Source organism: Pectinophora gossypiella, chromosome 18 (assembly GCF_024362695.1).
Source record: "Pectinophora gossypiella chromosome 18, ilPecGoss1.1, whole genome shotgun sequence".
In the NCBI taxonomy this organism is placed as follows: Eukaryota; Metazoa; Arthropoda; class Insecta; order Lepidoptera; family Gelechiidae; genus Pectinophora; species Pectinophora gossypiella.
This window is the reverse complement of record NC_065421.1, coordinates 9,086,207-9,101,595: the sequence shown is the minus strand read 5'-3', so window position 1 is coordinate 9,101,595 and position 15,389 is coordinate 9,086,207. Positions and strand designations below refer to the sequence as shown.

The window sequence follows — 15,389 nt, the reverse complement described above, 5'->3', positions numbered from 1 at the left end:
GGTACGATTCCCCCAAATCTTATAGGCCGATTGGGCTTTTGCCTGTGATGGGGAAAATCTATGAGAAGATGATCGTGGCCCGACTCAAGTTTCATCTACTTCCGAGGAAGAGTACTCGCCAGTACGGCTTTATGCCCCAGAAGAGCACAGAAGACTCCCTCTATACGCTCATAAAGCACATACGATCCAAGCTCGAGCAGAAGAAGATCATAACCCTCGTGTCTCTGGATATAGAGGGGGCCTTCGCTAGTGCATGGTGGCCGAAGATCAAAGTACGACTGGCTGAGGAAAGGTGTCCAGCAAACTTGAGAAAGGTCCTTGAAAGTTACTTGAGTGAGAGAATGGTGAGTGTAAGTTACGGGGGCGCGGAGTACAAGACTGACACGGAGGCTGTTGACACATTGACACATATATATATTTACATACATAATTAGACCTTTAAAAATTCCATCTACGGACAACTAAGACGTCGGCAGGCATTTCATCCTTACGTTGCGGATATTCCTCCAATCCGCACTAAACGTTTTGCCTATTCCTTTTTGACGCGAACGGCAAAGGACTGCAACTGTCTGCCGTCGTCTCTTTTTCCAAATCGCTGTCTGGGCTAATAATCTTCAAGGCTAGAGTGAATAGGCATTTGCTAGGTAAGCGTGATCCACCCTAGACCACATCGTCACTTACGTAAGATTGTGGTCAAACGCAAGCCTGTTGGCAATCCCAACATTAAATTTATATTTTTTAGTGTGACAACACTGTTGTCTCTTCCCTTCCGTTCTTGCTCTCCATTTAACTACTGTAATGTGAACATTTTTTGTACGAATTTAATTAAACTCAGTGAATTTTGCCTACTTCTGGACGTTTCAATCTCAGCCTTCGCCCCAGATAACCAGCCCTCACAGTCATTAGGAACCTTACACCCCAAACCTAACAAAGCCTGCCTTATTAAAAAAAAACAGCATATCACACTAACATATTCGCTCTCGGAAAGGAACCCCTTACCACATATACTACCTTACCGGCGTAGTCACTCGGCAACTAAGTAGGCAAGTAATATTTCCCAAACTTACCTCGCATACCAACAAAGCTGTATTTTCTTTCTTTACTCTTGCTGCCATTGGACACAAAGGCGAAGTTACGCGAAGTTTGGCGAAGTGGCGAATATTTCTTTCTTTATTTTCGTACAATCGTCAACTCTGAATACTAATTCAATATTTGTTGCCCTTTTTGTTACTTTGCCCTATTTTCCTTTTGCTTTGGTAGAGGGTTGCCACGTTTTGAGAAGTTTTAGGGATAATACTTATTTGGAAATCATTTTTTCCCGTACGTGCGTACCTACGACCTTCGTGGACCTATACCAACTTTTATGATTACGGATAAATACATTTTTACCTATGAATATTTTTCTATTCATGCTTGGAATTGAATTTTAAAAAAGATCTTGGATATACGCTACGTTATAAAAAAAATCCTAATAACTTTCGAAGTTATGTTGGAAAGGTCATCATAGCACTTTATAAAATGTATTAACGTTTTCATCCATTATTTAATGGATGCAGCAAAAGTTGTACAAAAAAGTATTCATGAAAAGTGTTTTTAACTCGCGTCGCGTGTGAAAAGAATGTTGGGAACCTTATCTCACGATGTTGTTTCTCAAAGTTGCTAGTTTTGACAATTTGTGAAAATTATAGTGTCCTTTGGTTAGTCATTTCCCTCATTCAGCGCTTATCGCTATCGACCCACTAGGGTCGATTAATTCTTTCAAATATTTTTCCTCTCAGACGACGCCCTGAGCCGAGGTTCGCGCCCAACTGGGCACCCTCAGGCCTGTTGTCTTAAACGTTGTACCGGGTGAGAGCCTTCAGCGCTCCCCATTTGTCCGGCCAAGTAGTTAATGCCATCTGCGGCAAATCTACAATAAGTCACGTCCAAAAAAAAAAAAAGGTTAGTCATTGATCATCATCATTTAGTTAGTTAGTTAGTGTGTTAGTCTTGGATGAGAGTGGAAGAAAAGTGATGTGTCAATATCTTAGTAGGTGGAGTTCCATGGTCTCTACCAACCCCAACAGGAAATAGACGTGATCCTATGTATCTATACCTAGTTGTACTCAAATCGTCATTTGTTTTAATATCGCTCGAATTGCATCGCGCCTTCAGGAGGCGTAGTGTAGATATAAAATATATGATAAAATCGTGCTTCCGTCCACCGACGAACTATTACACTGCCCGACGCTGTCGGGTCTGATAGATTGGGTAGTGTAATTAGCCCTTTTTGACGTGACTTATTGTAGATTTGACATTTGGCATTATGTTTACAAGCGAGGAGCTGTAATTGGCTTTCTGTATACATTTACAGTTAGTATGTAATTGACAGCTGGTTTTCCTCCGAACAATAAATAAATAAATTAACTACTTGGCCAGACAAACCCGGTACAAAATTTAAGACATTTTTTGTATGCAGCACTGGCTGGTGAACTGCTATTGACAAAATACGTCAATGTTCTAATCAGATTTTCCATAAAAAAAGTATTTTTATTGAAAGAAACAAAAATGGTTTCCCTTTCCGGATATTGTTCCAGGATTACAGAAGCGATCAAGTTTGATGAAACTTTATGAAACTGCTCATTTACATGGAAATCCGTTTGAAGATCCCTTGGCTAAAGAGTTTCCAAACTTCAACTCCTCGATATTGGGGGAAAAACCAGCCAAGGGTGATGAATACACAAAATGGTTCTGTATCGCGATACGGAACCATTACTACACATAGGTACTTGATTAACATTGTATTTCTAAAAGGTATATACAGGGTGTTAGTGACATCGTAACGAATACTGAGGGGGATGATTCAGACCATGATTCTGAGTTAATATCAAGTGGAATTTTCCGTCGCAAAATTCATGATTTCTTTTTAGTTTTTTTTATTTTTTTCAAAACTATACTTTTGCGATTGAAAATTCCACTTGATATTAACTCGGAATAATGAGCTAAATCAGCCCCCTCAGTATTCGTTACGATGTCACTTACACCCCTTACCAGTACATACAGGTAGCCATACAAGTAGGTATGGTTGTTAGTAACACCGTAACGAATACTGAGGGGGATGATTCAGACCATGATTCTGAGTTGATATCAAGTGGAATTTCCTGTCAAAAAATTCATGATTTTTTTTGTGTTTTTTTAAATTATTTTCCTACCATACTTTTGCGACGGAAAATTCCACTTGATATCAACTCAGAATCATGGTCTGAATCATCCCTCAAAGTTTTCGTTACGATGTCACTAACACCCTGTATATATAACCTATGACATTTACAGCACTAAATTAGTAATAAATGTAATCCTTCAGAAATTAAAGAAGTGAAATAAAAATGACCGCAATATAATAATACTTCATAATATTTATATATGTATATGTTCTGACGTAACATAGACACCGTACCGATTACTAAGGGGGATGATTCAGACCATTATCCTGAGTTAATATTAAATGGAATTACCAATAGAAACTTACTCCATACCTAATTAAAAAAGATATTGTTGAAACTGTCGGCGGACCGAGGATGAAAGAATATGTTACGGAACCCTAATAAGACGGAAGGGCCATGTGGCACATTCATTACGAAAGTAAAGACGATATTTCAAGATCTTCTTAGGACACGTGTGTTATACATTAGCTACTAGGTATACTCAATAGATGCTGAAGTTGTTAAGTTTTTCTTCGTTTAAATTTATAATTTCATGGGTAACAGACATATGCATCTTTTATCTTTGTTTTTGGGTATAAATGATAACCCTTTTTAATACATCAACGTACAATTACAACTTCCAACCATTATTTTTCTGATCAAAACAAAAAGAAGCAATATAGATAGTAAAATTTTTCTTGAATTTTCCTTGAATTGAAAATATAAATAATTAAGAAAACTTACCTAAATAAAAAAATTAGTATAGTTTTTTGCAGAACATTTCTTAGTATATTTTTTTCAAGTCGAAACTAAAAAGTTCGCCCTCGTACAAAACTGGATAAACTGCGAAGTTTTAGCAAAATGGCCGCTGTCAGCGTGACACTGAAATGCGCTCTAGCGCGATAGTTTGTTAGTTTTCCTTTAATTTGTACATACAGAGAACAGGCAGAGCCAATTTAAACTTTTTAGGTTAGGCGAGAAGGCCCCTTTATTCTCATGCCCTAACCACTTGCTATGTTCTATTTACAAAAGTGTTTTGAAAAGAGATTCATACTACAATTTGATGCTTTAAACGCGGTAAGAACCCGTTATTATGTGTTTTAATTATGATACGAATGCAATCTACGTAGATGGATGTCAAACGGCTATTGGTCGAAGGCTTCGATATAATTCGCGCCGCGTCGCGGTTACCGTGCAGAGCCTAACTATTTGCGCTCCACCACACTTCGGACACTTCATACAAAACACCTCGTTTCACACAGACTCTTTACATCGATGTTATCATACATGTGCATCTGTGTGTGTGACGTCTGACGCCCATACGTTTGAAGACTAAAGTAAGACCGAGGGGGGGGAACCTAGGTCAAACGCTGGTGGGAAGCGGAGAGTTGCCATTGTATACGTATAATATAGTATTATTCAATGTTTTAAGTTTACGCGGTTATTACACTCCACCCGTTCTATTTTTACATGCACCATACTTGAATATCATATAGGATCCATAGAATAAGGAATAATTAAAACACCTAATAACGGGTTCTTACCGCGTTTAAAATAGAGATATGGGCGGTAAGAACCCGTTATTATGTGTTTTAATTATTCCTTATTCTATGGATCCTATATGATATTCAAGTATGGTGCATGTAAAAATAGAACGGGTGGAGTGTTTCTGGTAGCCAATGAGCCTCTCTATCGAATTTTTCAATTGGGCCACCCTGTAGAGAACCGCTTAGTGAGAAAGAAATATACCAAGATAATGATTAATGTAACAGATGTCATCCACAAATACAAGTAGCTTAGCAACTTGGTGTGATCTATTGATTAAAAAAGTGAGCAGCCGTGTTTCTAAAAGACTATTATTTTTCCCCAAAAAAGTTAACCGATCTTTTTTCAGACCCGGGCTGTCAGATTAGAACCGCTAATGGTTTTTTTTTTTGATATGGCATCTGAAGACATTCACTACATGTCCGAATCAAAGAGCTCGTATTTTTTTAAAAGGCTAGAGCCTTATTAAAGTTTGAGCCTTACGTAACAGAAGAGGGAACCCTGTGACTGAATGAGACAAGCCTCGAAAACTAACGAGCTTTAATAGGCTTTTCGCCAGTATATACCATCTTAATTATACAAACTGTATAAAATGCAAAAAAGTTATATTTCGGAACATTAGACCGATTCTTGATTGATGAATATGAAAACTTATTAGCACAAAAAAATCTGACATAAGCATTAGGTACTAATCGATAGTCGATCGATTGATGAATGTAGAGGAAGTAAGAGAAATGTGTCAGGATCGAATCAAATGGAATTCCATATTATATCGTTATACGTATATCGGTAGTTCCTGCAACAGGCAGAAGAAATATGATCGATAGTATTAAAATTATTGTGCAACACTGACTTAAATACGAGCTATCGATATCGGCGAATTTCTATTAAAAATATAAAAAGGACTAGACAAAAAATAAAAGGGTCACTCCACTCACGTTTTGTCCCGGGAACGAGGCACTTGAATTCAGGTCATTATTGTCACAATGAACACAAGAACAGTATATTTTTTTTAATTATTCCGCGAAAGCGCAAACCGCAGGTGGCGATAGTTTTTTTTTTTCAAGCTGACGGTGGCGACATGATGCGGCGGATTTGGGACCCGCGCGGCTCACGCATCAGGTGCGCGCGAAATTTAAATTGTCAGTTCACGCGTTGAAAGGAGAGAGGAGCTTGTAGTTAGATTATTAGCCTAAAACCCAGCAGATATTAGAGGTATATCGATAGTTCAACAGGCTAGTGAGCCTGATAGGGTAGTGACCCTATCAGGTTCCCTTCTTATATTTCTTACAATTATTTTTTATATTTTGTTCATCACGGCTGAATGCCACCGTTTTGCAATTTAAATCAGCCTTCGCCAGGTAATCCGATTGTGGCGTTATAAATAAATATTAATTTTATTCAGAATTTCCGAAACAAAGCAAAAGGTACCAGAGCTGATTCGTGGCCGTAATTAATACTTTATTTGCCTTTATTTTGTTGTCGCTGCTTTTATAAAATAGCCTCCTTGGTCTAGTTGTTAAAGCGTTGGGCTCACGATCTGTAAGTCCGGATTTGATTCCCGACGGGGACATTGTCGAAATTCGAATGTGATACTGTCCTTTGTTTGGTAAAGAGCAGCAGCAGGCAGGGGTTAGTAACATCGTAACGAATACTAAGGGGGATGAGTCAGACCATGATTCTGAGTTGATATCAATCAACAATTGTTTTTTTATATGCTTCTGACATCACATTGTATTTTTGAATTATTATGTATCCGAGTAATGAGAAAATAAGTTATTATCGACAACGCCATCTATATTATTCGAAGAATGTAGCCTGGAAAGTCCTTCGTACCATAATTCAATTTGCCTCTTGTTTCCTATACTGTCACCAATGGTTTCATACACGCGCGCCGGTCTAGCTAGAATAGATCGATCGTAGTTTGTAAATGAAATGTAAATTTAATTGTTACTGGCCATACTTTTACTTACTTATTATATCTCTTTAGCATTTTAAATTAAAGCTAATTCGTAGTTTCTTCTTTACAGGAACAGACAAGACAATTTCAACGAAAAAAAACCACACGAAGTGTAAGTACTTACATTTATTATCATATATATGAATTTGTTTATCATTATACTAAAAACAACCTCGTGAATGATACAATATATGTACGATTTATTTCGAGTGGAATATTTCTCCTATTTTCTTCTTAGTAAAGAGCAGGATTCTCGGTGGGGCCATAACACAAAAATTACTTTGCGGTCCCTAGTTTGGTTAGGACATTACAGGCTAACGTAAGATGATCCGTGCTTCGGAAGGCGTGTTAAGACGTTGGTCCCGGTTATTACTTACTGATGTAAATAAGTGGTCGTTACATGAGGCATGTCAGGGGTGTTTGGCGGCTCAATAGTAACCCCGACACCAGGGTTGATGAGGTTGGTGCTCCACCTCACAACCCACACGATATAAGATCTAAAGTCTATATATAAATACAAATATAAGTGTATAGAAAATTGATTAAACAAATACTCATAGATATATATAAAAAAGATATAAATTACATATTAGCTATTTGTCAATTCGTCGTGAACGCTAAAAGCGATGAATCATTTATGACTTTATCAATGTATGTAGTATTGTTCTCTAATGACTGCCTAACATTAGTATGATTGAGCAGCTGAGAAGGTATGTACTGTAACGAAGCATTTCGGACCAACGAGCCTTGTAGCGACATCTTGTGGTTTCTGACGATATAACGTTGTTTTTATATTTTACCCGCAGGAAATCACAGATGGCGCTGCAGGGTTATCGATGGGCCCGAATATTTTTAATTATTTTATTTTCTTCAAAATTTGGTATATTAAAATTATCTGCAACATTTATTTTTGATATATTATAATTATATTGTTTAAATTTTGGGATCAAACAAGTCGATCGATTGTTGTCGTTGATTCGGCGAATTTATGGTTTGGTAGATTTTTTCTAGTTTGGCAACTTTGTTCGTGGTTCTTGTGTCAGACTGACAGCTGGCTGAGCTGAGAGACAGGTTATGGAAAGTGGGGACGTCGCGAGAGCGCCGGAGACTCCACTGCCGTAACAATAATGTGGGCAAATTAAAAGCCACGATTTATCGGCGACATCAAGAGCCGATGTCTCGATTTAAATAAACAACTTAACCGAGATGGTGAGTCCTCGCAATTCTTCGTGCATATTTTTGCACCAACTTTGTGATAACCTCGAGGTCCTTGTTTTCAGCAACATCACTGAAATCCCATCGCCTAAGGTCCAGTGGGTGGGTTTAGGTTTCATCCGAGCGATGCCCAACTATCCCGGATGAACCTGTAAGTTATTTTCTTTGTTTTACACTCGTGAGTTGCATTGCCACGCTGTCAGCTGAACCACATGCTAATCATTGCCATTCCTTGTTGCAGATGGGGTTTTTGTTTTCTTTAAAGTTTTAACGTTTTAATTTTCTAACGTTTTGCAAGTTTAATGTAAGAAGAAGTTTATGATTGGATCAGATGATTTCAACAATGTTTTGTGAATGAAGATTCCTACTGTTTTCTTCTGCGTTTGCAAGTTATTTCAAGCTTCTTTTCGGCGGAGCTTGCCTTGGTTGTTTGCACGTCGAAGCTTTCCTTTGTGCGGCGCGCATGTGGATGTGCCGCGCCTCTCCTTTTGTCAACACACCGGATAAGGCCCGGTGAAGGTCTGCGAGGTTGACCGGTGGACGTGCAGCCCGCCAGCTGCGTAACAGTTGGCCCGCTGCGCCGCCATCGTCCAGCACGCCCTGGCCTGAGCCGGCCTCAACTCATCACCTGTACGGTATTCCGGAACGCCTCAGGTAGGCCTGATAGTCTGAGGTCCTCGAGTAAGTGAGGTGCCTACAAGGAGGACGGAAAGATATTTTTAAACATAGTGCTAGCACATGGTCATGTCACAGAGTGATACTTTACCTAACGGCCCACTTCTCTTTAATTGAATTCTATTCTATTGGAATTACAAAATCTCCGTTTCAGTGGCGCCCTTCTTGGTGAAATTGTCGCTCTGTACAACCATTTTAGTATATAAGTGGTGTTGGCATAAACTTTAAGATTAAATTTAGTGAAAACAGTGTATTTTTTAATAAAAAAGTGATGGGATTTTGTGTGAATTGTTTGTGTTTTGTTTGCATCTTAGGTTAAGTTGTGTCTGTTTCTTAGTATAAGTAAGGTTCTAGGCCTCCTAAAGAGACCTAACTTAAATACTTATTTTGTACAATAAGTTTTAAACCCAATTTTATGACCAAACTGGTCTAGGGCTTATTGTCATTTTAGTACTACATTTGTGTTTACTTTTTTTAACCTTTTGTATAATTACAGGCTAAAAACATATTTTGAACATTTATTTGATGCTTACTAGCAAATTTTTTTTTATGAGTATTGAGCTTTTTGTTAAAATTTGGACTTATAATAATTTACCAACAATAAAATTATGTTAACATATTTAAATAAAAAAAAACAATTTCACATTTAAAAACAATTATAATAAATTACTTTCTAGTTATTTTTTTTTAACATTTACAACAGGACATTGAGTGGAAATTGATATTAAGTAACTTTGTTTCATCATCATAATATTGATAGTTGTGCCGCTGCTTGGCAAACATTTTGCTTATTTGTTTTTTGGAAATAATTATAGAACTGTCTTTCATCATCAACTTTATTGAGTATTCAGTAGTAAATTTCCTTTACCATCTTTACATATTGATTGATAACATATTACAACTTGAAAATAAACATTTACTTAATATAAACATAACCTTAAACAAAATTAATATAAAACACTGTTGTTTCTTTTATTGCTTTGAAAATTAATTACAGGAATAGACTGAGAATTGATGTTGTGTGATAATTACACTTATTTGGTTTATATTAAATGGAAAATTTGAACATATTTTAGAAAATAAGTTTTGGAGGCAGACGGGTACATTTTGAAACATAAATTTACTTCAGTTTACTTCAAACCACTATACAATCTTGAAATTATAACTCTGAAACACAACCATGGATATCCAAACTGTTTATTTGCAATCACTGCTCCGTGATGAGTTGGTTTATGGAGTGAGTATTCGTGCTGAAGCACCAGCTGATACTGTTCTCAAAATGAAGAAGCAGCTTAGGGAGTTGATCACTGGTTTCTCTCCGGATGAAATACTGGACGATGAGCGGAAGCCACTGGCCGAATTCCCAATTATCACCGAAAAGCTGAAGGAGCTGCAGGCAAAGATTGATACTGCAGTGAAGTCTAGGGAACGTCATCACCTTATGCGTGCTAGGGCTTTGTATAATCATCTTCATCACCGTCTTGAGCGTGTAGTATGCACGGAGTCTGTCGATAGGGACATCCAATCGAAGCAGAATGGGAATCTTAAAGCTTGCGGTCACTCATTGGAGAATTTTTCCTTTTCATGGTTAGCATTCAATAACATTTAGAAAAAAATTTTTTGGGGTTACTTGTGTCATTAGGACCTAGTAACAACCTATTTATAACAAACACATTTTTTTTTTATGTAGTTAAAGACTATTAATTAGTCTTTTGATTTTAAAATAACTAGGTACATTTACCAATAGATGTTTTATGTTTGTTTATGTTGAATGTTTTTTTGTTTTTAGTGTGTTTATGAGTGCTCATAATAAGGCCCATACACACTAGCGTCTGCAACGCAGCGTTTTTATGAACGCTCAACTTAGCGTTTCATATTTTTATGCTTTTTTTTATGGGCGGTTATAGCCAACTATTTAATACAGTTTTATGTTGCTCGTGACAACATTTTTTTAGGCTTTATAGTAGCCATTTATTAGAAATTCATTTAAATAGGAAACCTCATTAGGTTGACTATTTTTTTTGTTTTTCGACGGAGCGGGTAGTGACTCCTTAAATAAGCCTCTAGCAACTGTTGTTTTGTTTTTGTCTTTGTCATTAGAATTGGGTATCGAGTGACACTAAGAGAGTTGTCAGCTCAACAGGGGTATGAATGTGGGTAACATCCAGTGAAATGGATACTGGGTGCTACTATATGAAAGAAGTGAAAGGTGATTAACGAAAGGCGAAGAATAACAGGTCGGGGTAATTGTTGTGCTTAGGGTTGTGCTGTGTAGATGTTGTTTGTGCTTCGTTACGTTTTTTTTTTATGATTTGGTTTGTCGTCTCGTCTTTAGAGACAGTTTTTTTAATTTAGACTGGTTGTGCGCTCCAGGCTCTATGGCTGAGGGCAGCCGTGTTTCTCACCCAGTTCGAAACCTCTCGTGGGTAGGGGGGTATTGTAACGAAGCATTTCGGACCAACGAGCCTTGTAGCGACATCTTGTGGTTTCTGACGATATAACGTTGTTTTTATATTTTACCCGCAGGAAATCACAGATGGCGCTGCAGGGTTATCGATGGGCCCGAATATTTTTAATTATTTTATTTTCTTCAAAATTTGGTATATTAAAATTATCTGCAACATTTATTTTTGATATATTATAATTATATTGTTTAAATTTTGGGATCAAACAAGTCGATCGATTGTTGTCGTTGATTCGGCGAATTTATGGTTTGGTAGATTTTTTCTAGTTTGGCAACTTTGTTCGTGGTTCTTGTGTCAGACTGACAGCTGGCTGAGCTGAGAGACAGGTTATGGAAAAAAAAAAAAAAAAAAAAGGCTTTTTGGCGGGAGGCGGGAACGGGACAGTTGCTTTCTTCATTGAATAATCTAAATAATTAATACGAAGTGGTGTTTTGTGGTTAATGATCGCATTAAGTTAGTCGGAAGACATTCGCGAGTGTTATTATATTGGAGTATTCAATAAACAAAGTGTATCTGCCTATTTTCGCTTCGTGTCAGGAAGCCGCTTCATAACTCAAAAGTTTATGCGGACTTTTGAGTTAATTCGTTTGGGGTTCGGAGTAGGAGTCTACTCCGAGGGTGGGGGCTTAGGTTTCATCATCATCACCTTTCATCATTTCATTAATCATCAAGAAAAAAAATACGTCAGACATGGCTGTATGGGCATAGTTCCCTTTGCCTTACCCTTCGGGGAAAACCAAACCAAAAAAAAAAAAAAAAAAAAGGTTATGGAAAGTGGGGACGTCGCGAGAGCGCCGGAGACTCCACTGCCGTAACAATAATGTGGGCAAATTAAAAGCCACGATTTATCGGCGACATCAAGAGCCGATGTCTCGATTTAAATAAACAACTTAACCGAGATGGTGAGTCCTCGCAATTCTTCGTGCATATTTTTGCACCAACTTTGTGATAACCTCGAGGTCCTTGTTTTCAGCAACATCACTGAAATCCCATCGCCTAAGGTCCAGTGGGTGGGTTTAGGTTTCATCCGAGCGATGCCCAACTATCCCGGATGAACCTGTAAGTTATTTTCTTTGTTTTACACTCGTGAGTTGCATTGCCACGCTGTCAGCTGAACCACATGCTAATCATTGCCATTCCTTGTTGCAGATGGGGTTTTTGTTTTCTTTAAAGTTTTAACGTTTTAATTTTCTAACGTTTTGCAAGTTTAATGTAAGAAGAAGTTTATGATTGGATCAGATGATTTCAACAATGTTTTGTGAATGAAGATTCCTACTGTTTTTTTCTGCGTTTGCAAGTTATTTCAAGCTTCTTTTCGGCGGAGCTTGCCTTGGTTGTTTGCACGTCGAAGCTTTCCTTTGTGCGGCGCGCATGTGGATGTGCCGCGCCTCTCCTTTTGTCAACACACCGGATAAGGCCCGGTGAAGGTCTGCGAGGTTGACCGGTGGACGTGCAGCCCGCCAGCTGCGTAACAGTTGGCCCGCTGCGCCGCCATCATCCAGCACGCCCTGGCCTGAGCCGGCCTCAACTCATCACCTGTACGGTATTCCGGAACGCCTCAGGTAGGCCTGATAGTCTGAGGTCCTCGAGTAAGTGAGGTGCCTACAGGTGTACGGACAGTGTTTTAAACAGAGTGATATCCCATGGTTGTTACGGAGTGACAATTAACCTGACGGACCAAAGCGCGACCTGTCTCCCTCCATAGGGTTTTTGACCTACCTATGGTTAATGAAATTTGTAGATTTAAAAATATACATTGTACAAATTCAAGGGAGTTTTCTTTGTCTCATGCTCACCGGTCTATAACATCTAGCTGTGCCCTTCAGGTAAACACCACTTTATAAATTTTCTGAAACATATATGTAACTTTCATCATACCATTTCCTATTACACCTACCTTGTCTATAGGTAAGCAAAAATTTAGTGTTTCAGTACTTAAACAATTATTGAAAGTAATGTATTATTGTAACTGGAAAGGAATGTATTCGAATATCAATGGGGCTGAATATCGAAAATCGAATGAGGTGCGATACACCGGTCGAACGAAGAGCTGTTTCTAAACGTAGCAGCAACGGTGAGACCCTTCAGCGCTCCCCATTGATCTGGCTAAGTATTTCATGCTGTATGTGGCAAATCTACAATAGTTAACACATTCCTCGCTTCCCGCTCGTATTCGAGTGGGGCAGGGCTATTGTAGCGGCGCCTACCGCTCGGATCCGAGCGCTAGGATGGCAATTGGGGATCGCAATTCCGGACCAATTTTCAAACCCGGTATTCTCTTTATTGCCCCCAGAACAATACCGGAATACCGGGATTTGAAAAATGTGTTTTTTTATTGTAATAATAATAATAACAATATACATTTATCCATATTTACAAGCATGCATACGTACTTAATAAAAATTCACCTTAAAAAGTTTTGGTTTCCAGCTATGATTTTTATTTATTTTGTAAACAGTGAATGTGTTAAAAAAACACGTGTACTTGCGCTGAAGAGGCTGTCTGTGAAACATCTGTGGGATGAACTAGACAGCCACAAAGTTCCTGAAGCGTACCCTTTTTTAACGTCACTTATTGTAGTCTTGCCGTCTAAGACATTCAATATGAAAATGATTATGAATCCTACACTTATGGCAGTAAAATTGTAAATAGACGCTCTACCTACAGCTATCATTCAATATCTCCTCCATAAAAAAAAATGTAAAGGTTTAATACGATCTACTCTGAACCGGCATGCGTTTATGAAGCGATTGATGAATGTGGAGGATTGATGAGTGTGTATGTATTTTTGTAAAAAATTACAACTATGTTACCTGATAAATAGTGATCGGGATAAAATAGTGCCAATTAGGGTCAATAACCCAGAAAGTAAAGGTAAACATGGATATGACCACGAGATTTGTGAGATTGCGAGATTACGTTACGTTATAATATTGTCTCCTTATTGCATTAAATAAAAGTAAACTGTTTTTTTAAGATACCATAAATAAAGAAAATTTGTTGATCCAGATAAACAGTTAAAACTAAAATACATAAATAAATAAAATAAAAGCGTGACGAAACATTATAAACAAAACAACAATGCAAATACGTAACATACATCATCATATTTTTTTTCCCTTTGATGGGTTAGCTCTTGGCCCCAGACTTGCCCGAAGGCATTGACGAGGCCTAAGATGGACCAAACTCGCCCAGAAAGTGCCTGTTCATTCTGGGCTTGAAAGTTCTTGAAGTTCATCACTAATTTAAGAGTCACGCTCTTGTCGGTGTAGCATTCTCCATACTAGTTTTTTAGGGATAAATAGGGCAGTGGTTTCCCTCTTGCCTTCCACCCCAAAATATACAGATATAAATAACACGTAACATACAAATGATTAAAATAATTCACAAAATAAAAATATGTTTTTTTTTTAAATCTGTTTCGAGATTCGAGATTCGGGAGGCATATCCATGTTAAGACAAATCTCGCAAAAGGCACTACCTATCCCTGCTGATAAATGAAGATATTTTTGAGTTTGAGTCCCTGCCCGATTACGTGGGCTTCTATGTAATCTTGAAGCAGCCACTTGCCTAGACAGTGTCTTTATATCTAATACGATAGAAATATCTATGCAAGGAAAAATAATTTACATAATTTTGCTCCATTGCAGTTTATCCCCAGCACATAGTATAAACGAATGGTAGTTAGTGATCTGTATTCGTGCGTGTTTTGAATAGTGTAGTTTCCAACTAGTCAAATCAGTTACTTTTTACTAAACGTTAAAACACGAAATTCCGATGAAATTTGAATGAAAAGCAACCTTATCATTCAAATTTCGTAGGAATTTCGTCACAGGTTGCTGTGACGTCATAGAAAAACGTGACAATATGTCGCACTCATTATTACATTTATTTTTTCAAATTCATAAATAAGTTAAATAGAAAAAAGAAAACGTTTTTTGGTCACGTTTAGATCTGTCTTTATTTAGTAGGTACTTAATTAAAATTTCATAGTTTTTCTTCGATTTGGGAACCACCCAATTCCCAGAATCCGTGCTTAGCTTCCCAATCTAGAAAGGAAGCGTCGTATCTGATCCCAGCGGTTTGGCTGTTCACTGATAGTAATATATTAGGAAGTCTCTGAATTTCTCCTTCTATACCTTGTTTTCACAAAGCCTTTGGGTGACTTGAATACTCTAGCGAATACGTTGGCTACTAGCCCAAACACCAGGACTAACCTGCAATGTGACAGTGTGGTGAAGTATGCTCAAATTCCAATGTTTTAGCATTTTTTTAGCAAGATAACAAATTACTTTGTTGTATTATTAATGCTCCAATGTGGGTACAAAATAGACGCCAAGAGGTAGT

General features: G+C 37.8%; 1 protein-coding gene across 2 annotated transcripts in view; it reads left to right on the top strand.

Annotated features, from left to right (window-relative positions):
- The first annotated feature begins 6,757 nt into the window (after positions 1 to 6,757).
- Positions 6,758 to 15,389, top strand: part of LOC126375124 (hemicentin-2-like) — a 171,523-nt gene continuing 162,891 nt past the window's right edge. For both annotated transcript variants that reach the window (XM_050021970.1, XM_050021971.1), the window contains exon 1: positions 6,758 to 6,799. The gene's annotated coding sequence lies outside the window, so the exon portion shown is untranslated. The remainder of the gene's footprint in view (positions 6,800 to 15,389) is intronic.